This window comes from Grammomys surdaster, unplaced genomic scaffold, assembly GCF_004785775.1.
Source record: "Grammomys surdaster isolate TR1022 unplaced genomic scaffold, NIH_TR_1.0 201, whole genome shotgun sequence".
Lineage (NCBI taxonomy): Eukaryota > Metazoa > Chordata > Mammalia > Rodentia > Muridae > Grammomys > Grammomys surdaster.
In genome coordinates, this window is record NW_021604646.1 from 7,084,568 (window position 1) to 7,093,958 (window position 9,391).

Sequence of the window (9,391 nt, forward strand, 5' to 3'; positions counted from 1 at the left end):
CAGAGTGAGTTCCAGGACAGCCAGGACTACACAGAGAAACTCTGTCCCGAAAAACCAAAAAAAAAAAAAAAAGATGTGCATTTCATTGCGATATCTTCATATATATTTTGTTTATATTCATTACCTTCACTGTCTTCCTTGTCCCTCCTCCCTCTCTCAATGATAACCTTCCTTTCCACAAACAAGTTACCATTCTGCTTTTATCTCACATACAGACACACACAAACACACACAAACACACACAATTCATTATTCTCTTATTCCTCTTCCATTCATATTCTTTCTTCCCTTCATAACCCCCTTTCTACTTCATGCCATACATACATGCATACATACATACATACATACTAAGTACATAAGTATGTACTTATGTACATATGCATTTAAATCTAGATTCTGTATATGAGATGTTTGTCTTTCTGAGTCTGACTTTATTTAATAGAATGATTTCCAGTTCTGTACATTTTCCTGAAATGACATAATTTCATTCTTTACAGTTGAGTAAATCCCACTGTATAGATATACATTTCTCTACCTATTAACCTATTGAGAGATGTGTAAATTAATCCCATTATCTCAGCTATTATGTATTATGTAGTTATAATAATATTATGAGTATGCAGGTGGCTCTGTATCAAGAAGTTTGTGCTCTTGGTGGCCTTTAGAGGCTATCATAGCAAACAGCTCTGCCTCTGGACTTCACAATAAATGAGAAAAGCAAAGTTTATATCAGGGCGATGGTAGATAGACTCTAGACAGTCTTATTTATCTATACGAATGGAATGCAGTCAAGGAATATCCCATGTGTATATCCATTTATCCATTCCGGTAAGCTGTAAGCCTCACTCTTTTGCAGTTGTGACCAGTACTGCGAAGAACGCTCTTCTACAGAAAGCTTCTCTGAGATTCGTCAAAGCCGTTTATTACTAGACCACAGACCTGAAGCTAGTCAGCTATGGAAAACAGCTCAAAACATCCAGGAAACTGTGTCAGGTCTCATTTTCACAGCCTTTGTGCAAAACGGGCTCTGTGAGCTTTGTTCTAAAGGTTGAGAAGAGCATTTCTGCATTTTAATAGCTTTCTCTCTCTTTGAGGCAGGATGATAATGACTACCCAAACTCCTGCACTCAACTAATCCTCCGGCCTCACGTTTCCAAGTAACCTATACTACCATTCAAATGACGTTGATCTTTTTTTTCTTGCTTTTTAATAGCGCTTTGACTATTTCCAAATTAATTCATAAAATAATTATGGGAATTTACGAGTCCTTCCCAATGTCTTTGCAAATGAAGAAGAAAACTTCAACTCAGTGAGCAATGAGCAGTGACCTTCGTGTTGGTAACTTATTGTAGCCATCCTGTCACTGCTGATGCCTACTGACATTCTGACCAACCGTAAGATGGGAATGGCTAGTTATTTTTCACCTTATTACTTTTATAATTTTTCACTTTGTTTTTTTATAATTTTACCATATAATAGACATCATTGTGATGTTATATAAAATGGAGAATTATTAGCCGCCCAAAGTCAGACCACTAAGAAATAGAAGAGCAGAGGTTGCAAACTTTTAAAGAAGGGCTGGGGAGATAGCTCTATTAGTGAAGTGTTTGCCTGCCTTGCAAGCCTACAATCCTGACTTCAGTTCTCAGAACCCACATTTTAAAAACAAAAACACATAGAAAAAATGTTAAAGTCTGACATGGTGGCATGTCCTTCTAATCACAGTACTGGGGAAGAAAGGCAAGAGGATTCCTGATGCTTGCTCAGGCAGTGAACCCCAAGCCAGTGAGAGACCCTATTGCAGCCTGAGGAATAGCATTTGAGGTCGTTCTCTGACCTCCACAAGCATACACACATGAATGCACCCACACACGAATGCACCATCACAGACACAAACACATGCATGCTCACACATGGAAAGAGAGACTTTGACTCTAAAGTCTGTATGGTTTCTGTTCTATGACGGCAATTCTGGTTTTTATTTCTATGTCCTCTGTGTCCAGAAGAAAAGAATATCAGCTGCTTTAGAGAAGGAAGCAAATAGAATTGAGAGAAGCCATCTTCTAAATTATAAAAATAAACACTACAGATATCTGTACTGATTTTCAAGTGTGGTACTGAATATTAGACGTATTTAAGAAAAAACTCTTGATCACGGAAAATATGAGGCAAAAAGAAATTTGAAAAAGATTGGATTTCACCAGAGAAATGTCTTATAATTGCTACTTGGACACAATTTTAATTTTTGTAGGTTAAGTGAATACAAGTGATCCATTTACTTTTAAAGAAGTTGGTGCTACTTTTGCTTCTAAAGTTCTCCTTGCAGAATTAATTGAAATTGGTTTGGCTATGAGTACTCTCAGTTGATTTGGGGACTGGCTCAAGAGTCATGAACAAGGAATAATCATGAACTTCTGAGTACCTAGTTTTCTAGTAGGGTAGCACAGGGATTGGTGTGTTACATTTTACTTAGCATCTTCATTAATGATCTGAAAAAAGGAGCAAATAGCAGGCTAATGAAATTCATGTGTGGCATTGCAAACACTGTTAAGTATTGTTAAGTTATCCAGGGAACCTACAGACGTAAGGATAACCAGATTCAAACAAATCACTTCTAAAGGCAGCATGGACAAATGGGGACTGATAACAGGATGTGTGTGGAGGTGATTTGGGAAAAGAAGTTTCTGGAAAGCTACTAAGAGGCTTCTAAAGCATCATTCCTGAAAGAGACAAGGAATTAGAGTGAAAGGCCAGTTGGAGCTTGCATTGTGTGAAATGACAGAGAAGAATTTCTATAGTTTGCTGATGTGAGAGAAAGCAGAATTTGGAATAAATAAGACGTGTCTGAGACGTGTCAAATCTCCCACCTGATTCAGACATACACCCCCATCCAATCCAATTTTTACACCATTGAGATGAGACTCATACCCACCTACCTCACCTAGTTGCTATGGAGATGAGATGAGGTAGTGTATAGGGCTGGGGATCATGGAGAAGCAGACAACAGGAGTAAATGCAGAAGGCTTTTCTGTACCCCTATAGAGGTGGCTCACAGACTCCAGAAACGCAGCTGACATGGGTGAGGCTGAATACGGAGAATGCATATTCAACATGGCCAAGATCTAAGTAAGAGTAATGGGGTGGAATTAAGAATTGGAAAGTGCAAGCTTTAGATCAGGGGGAAAGTCTCCTTGACACATCAATTAGGCATTAGCAGAATATTCATACAAGGGGAATAGTAAGTGAATCACCTCTTAAAATATTTTAAATTAACAGGATAATGGTTCAAAAAGTTTATCATTAGTGGGGGGAAATGTCCTGCTGACTTCCTTGGGGCTCTAATGTCTTTGATAATAATTCTCAGACTTCCATGTTTCAAAACTGTCTAAGAGGTTCTAAAACTGTAATAGAATAATTGACCTTTTTCTTTAAATTCTCACTAAAAATCTCTAATAAGTCATTGAGCAGAAGTTTTGCAGAGTTGAATGTCTTTTCCTCCCATAAATTATTTCTAAATACTTTCAAATCTATTATTTCCATATGTGATTGTCTCTGATGCTTCTCACACTTATGTATGTCTGTTGAAGGACTTTTCCTGGGGAGACATGAATATTGATTCACCCCAGAGACGGCATTACAATACACCAAAGAAATAATTCTACAGAAGTCTAGCTCAGCAAAGTTTATTGGGGTTACTTATAGAAATGTTGATGAGGAGCTAATGACAGAAAAAAATGAACAGCTAAAAGTTACTTGACTCGCCAAAAGTCCCATCTCTCTCCTCCAAAAAAAAGTTGCATCTCTGGAAATCCCTTCCCAACTTGGTGTTACCTCCTCATCAACTGCTTATTGCTTACATAACCTTGTTGGAGTAGACTTATGAATCCTATTGCTTTCATGAAGTCCTTGAGCCTTTTAAGTTTCATTAACTTCCTGAGTCTTCTCAGTCTCCCTCCAGCAGGGGATGTTTCAACTTGATGGAAATAGCTGTGCAGCAATTACATTGTCATCACATCAGTTACTTTTCTGTTACTATGATAAAACACCATAATGAAAAGCTACATATGGTGGGTAGGAGGAAACATAGCAGCAAATGGCAGAGGGAGCACTTACCTCCTCAACTGTAAGCATGAAGCAGAGAGGGCCCACTGCAAGTAGTGTGAGACTTTCAATCTCAAAGCCTATCCTCTCCCCAGATGCTCTTCTTCCAGTAAGACTACATTTCCCAACAACGCCATCAACTGGGGTCCAAGTGTATAAATGCCCAAGACTATGGGGAACATTCCTTAATCAAACAACCATCATTTTATAATTCATCCGAGTCGTATAACATTTTTAAGTAAATTATTCTTTTAGATGCTCCAACTCCTACAAAATTGTAAAATTCTCCACATTGGAAAAATTATACCTGAATCTGGGATAAGACAATCTTATGTAGGTTAGATCACTAGTATATTACAAACAAGAACAACAAGAAGCATCTGAGAGGAAAAGCAGGCATCTGACTCATGTGTCAAATACCTTCAAAAATAGCTATACTGTCCACTGTGTCTTCAAATATACATACATTGTCCACTGTGTGTCCCACACTGTGAGGCCCAGTGACTAATGATGTCCATATAAACTCGAGTTCCTAACTGTGACATCTTACATTCTGATGAGAAAGGTACTCACCAAAGGCATAAATACTTGCAAATATAATCCAGCTTCCGGTATAAACAGAAGAAAGTTAAAGAACACTGGAGGTGAAAATAGGAGATGGAGCAAGTATCTCTTAGTAAATGACATTGGATGAAAGACTTGAAGAAAGGAAAAGAAGCAACTAGATCAGGAAAATCATATTCTAAGGAAAGAGAAACAAGCACAATGCCCCTGCCACCCCAGCCCAGGTCCTGTGAATTTTGGGAGCAGCAACCAAGCATATAGCATGGTGTAGCCAGAAACCGGAGGGTAGTCATGAGCAGTGGTAAAGGCAACAATAATCAGGACATCAAATCCTATGGAGCTGAGAAAGCCAGGGAGAAGGCTAGGAAATTAACAACTGTTTTAAGGAGAATGTCGGAACATGGCCAAAAGAATGGTGTACAGTGAACAATGCCTTCGGGAACTATGTGAGAGGTTCCAGGCAGAGGGCCTTTTACCTCCAGAGCATTTTGTTCCTTGGATTGTTCTTGGACATACCTCCTGGGTTAAATATTTACTCTATTTATAAGACCTACTTGTTCTTGTTGGATGTCAGATCACGACTATAGAACCCAATCTGGTCGGTATACCCTGAATCTGGGTATGGCCTTGTGCCTTGCTCTTCTGCTTTCCCAGATATAATCTAGAATATGTGCCAGGCAGTTGTGTTTAAATTGGTCTGTTCTGAGAAAGTCTGAGAAATGGTTGCTGTATTAATAGTTAGTATGTCCTTAGTAACATTTATTTCCGTGTTTTTCAGATCACGTTTTTCGGAACTCAAACAACCTTCCTTGGACCATTGTTTTCTTTGTTACAATCATGTGTAAAAGTATACTGAACTGAAGTATACTTTGTTACAATCATGTGTAAAAGTATACTGAACTGAAGTTGTCTACAGCCTCAGATTGTAGTCTGCCCCATTCTGGGGTCCTCATATCCTAGATCTGGCAGAAAAGATATGCTCCGGTCCTGAAGTTGACAGAGAATTGTAACTGTGAGGTTTTGGTAAACTGCTTTAGTTCCCAGGGAAGTGGACAGTGGCCACTTACCTGAAATCTCACATGGCTGATTGACTTTATCTCCTGCCTCTACTGTGTCATGGCAAATCTTCTCCATTCCTCGCTGCATCCTACCCTCGCAACTCCAAGTGTCTCACCCCATGCCCAGTCATTGGCTGTTGGCATCTTTACTGATCAATCAAAAACCAATTAGTGATAAGGACCTTCAGCGTCTGGACACGCAGATTCCCAATTGAATCAAAGCATTAGAACCAATCTCCAACAGACAGCAGGGCTGGAATCTCATATTTAAATCTGTCTGCTCTTCAGAAAATAGATCTTATTGGAGTCAGGTAAAGGCAAACGGATGAGAAATTAGAAATGAGTTGTATTATGTGAGAAAATTACAGAAACAAGGACCCAAGAGATGCAAGCAAGACTTAAGGCTCAGAAGCCATTTGAAGATGACTTTGCAGTAGAATTTGCAGAGGTGGCATGTGAGGTGCAGAAGAGGAGGGTGTTGGTGAGACATCCTGGAGGTAGCGTCTGTAAGTGAGCTGCAATGCTAGCCCACACAAGGACATGTGTGTGTTGGGAGATTGGACAATGTGACGTGAGATACTATTACTGCTTCTTAGATACCCATCATACACCTCTGTCCTTCAACTTCCTCAGTTCAGCTGATACATCATACATGAACAGCTTTCAGTTGTTGTTTTGTTTTTCTAAAATCTATGAATCAGTCAGGAGTCGGAGTTTTTTGGCATTCATTCTACATTGATGCTTCAAAATCCACCCTCCTGCCACACCAAGCCCAAGTTTGCACTATTATCAATCTTCTCAAGAGTCTCTCAACACCCTCTCCAACCAGCAGGGCACTAGAGCCCTCCGTCTTGAATGAGTGCTTACATGGGGATTTGTTTTGTTAATGGGACAAGAGGACTGAATTCTATCCCAGATGCTCCCTCAGCATGCTTTCTCCTCCCGCCAGAGTTTCCTGCCTGAAAAAAAAAAATCTTTAGGAAATGATGAAGGGTGGTGATGATGTGGTGGTGGTGGTGGCGATGGTGATGGTGGTGGTGGTGATGTGGTGGTGGTGACAGGTAGAAAGAGAAAGAGACAGAAAGAAGATACGGAATATGCATGATTAATGTTTAAAACCTGTGCAGTTAAGATCTGTTTGTTGAATGCCTACTAAGTGTTTAAGAAACCGCTGATAACAGGAAGACATGGTCTCTAACCCTGGGAGCTTTCTGTTTATTGGAGAAATGACATCTGTGAGTCAATTACCACAGCATAGCATTAGCTATCCACAGAAAATAAACACACTTCACCTAGCTCCCAAGCTATTTTACTGATAGTAGCAATAATTATCAGAATTATGATATTAGTTACTTTTGTCTCACAGATCATGACAAAAACAACTTACAGAAGGAAAGATCAATTCTGCTCACACTTTCAGAGGGTTTCTGTTTGTCATGGTGGGGCAAGGGTGGCAAAGCAGTCTGATTCATGGTGGTAGGGGTATGTGAGAGAAGCTGTTTCTATCACCAAGAAACAGAGCGCATAACAGAAACAGAGGCCTCTGTAATTTGTAAGAATCAACCCCTAGTGATCTGCCTCTACCAGCTAAATCGGATACCCATTTCCCAAATTTCCCAGAGCATCCCTCCCAACAAACAAGACTGGCGGTACCACTGGAGAATAACACGACCCTGTGGGCACCTCAGCTTCAGCTGTAGTGGTCAATATGAGTAAGATTTAATACGCATCAGGTCCCTTTGTTAACCTGGTCAGACTTTCCTCATGTGATCAGGAAGGGGTAGGGGGAATCCATCATCCATTATTGTCCTCACTTTGCAAATGCAAAGCTGACACTTAGGAAGGGTGAAGGACATCCTTTTTTTGTTTTGTTTTTCGAGACAGGGTTTCTCTGTGTATCTCTGGCTGTCCTGGAACTCACTCTGTAGACCAGGCTGGCCTCGAACTCAGAAATCCGCCTGCCTCTGCCTCCCAAGTGCTGGGATTAAAGGCGTGCACCACCACCACCTGGCTAGCGAAGGACTTCCTTGAAGCCTGCTGGATAGGAAAGGTTAGAACTATGGTTGAACTCTGGGTGTAAAGGCAAACATCTCCAACCACTACAAGGTGCTGTTGAGACCACCATAGCTCTTCCTAAAAACTGATACAAACTATATCCATCAGAATCCAAGAGGGTTTCTTGATCTATCAATTTACCATGACCCCTGTTACCTCTCTCAATATCTATAACTCAATTTACTAATTGCATCAAATATTACACTGGCTAAGTATTACACTAATTAGAACCATTTTGTTTACTAGATGATGGCAGGGTTGAATGGAATTTTTCTTTCCCTGTGGCCCATTATTAAAATAATTACTCCCCAGGGGACGATATCGGAAGCAGGACCCAGCTGAAGGACAGCATGTGTGGATACCTATGGCCTTTATCAAGGAGGATGGCCTTGCCCCAATTACTCCATCTGGCAGAGCCTTTACCTGCTGTAGTTCACACATGAGTGACAGCAATTTGCATGCAAATAGAAGCCTACATGCTTTCTTGGAGCGAAGAGCTGTATTTCCACATTTCACAGTGGAATTAGTCACTGGACAGGATGCCACAGCTTTGTGGATATGCCAGCTAAAACCCTTCTAAATATCAAACTCTGTGTTTCACAGCAAGATTGTTTATTGAACCAGTTTATGGAAGCTCCAAAGACTCCTCTGCTGAAATTCTGCCAGCCCCAAGCTCTGATTTTGACATTGATGTTGTCAGTTGAGATTAAGCCTGGGTCTTAATGAATGCTGGCAGACTGCTTCTGAGGTATGATCACCGTGTTCTGTGGCTAAGTAGCAAAGCTCTGGACAGGAGTGAAGCTGAGGTCTGAGGAGTGACTGGCAGCAGCTGCCTCTTTAGTTTTCTGGCTTTCCTTTCTCAGTCCCCTATTTGCTAAGAAAGAAAAACGCCTTCACTGGTCTTCATGGATCTCCATAACCTAAGCACCATTATCTTATGTTGGTCTTATCCACTCCAGCAATCCCCAAGAGTACTTCTGTTTGTCCTTCCATGTGAGGCAGCACAGCGTGTCCTTGCTATGCGCCTGCATACTGTCCCCCCTGCCAAGAATGATCACCTTCACTAATTTTGAAGGACAAATTTGTGCTCAACTTCAAAATCTGCTCAGGCTGTTCTGACAGATCTTAACCATTTGTTCCAAATACAGATAATTCCTCCATCTCTAAGACCTGAGATATTAATACACTCTTTACTGCTGATGAATGAAATAACAAGACACGGGTACACAAGAGCCTTAGCTATGGATCTCAGCACAGCACTTGGCATATTATGTATGTTCCATCCTTATCTGTTGAAGTGAATAAAATTCATCTTAACATGCACATGGTGGTGGAAGTAACTGAAAATGGAAAACAAGTCAAACATTATGCTGATAACTCAGGAATCAGTACCAGAGGCTGCCTACTGTTTACTTATTTTGAGGAATTAGATAAACAAAAGAAAAGAAGCCATTATGAAGGATACTTTTTAGATTCTTGCACTAGACATGGTAGTACACCCCTGCAAGAGGATTATGCATTCAAAGCCAGCCTAAGTTACATTTGGAGACCCAAAAAAACAAGAGGGAGAGAGAGAGAGAGAGAGAGAGAGAGAGAGAGAGAGAGAGAGAGAG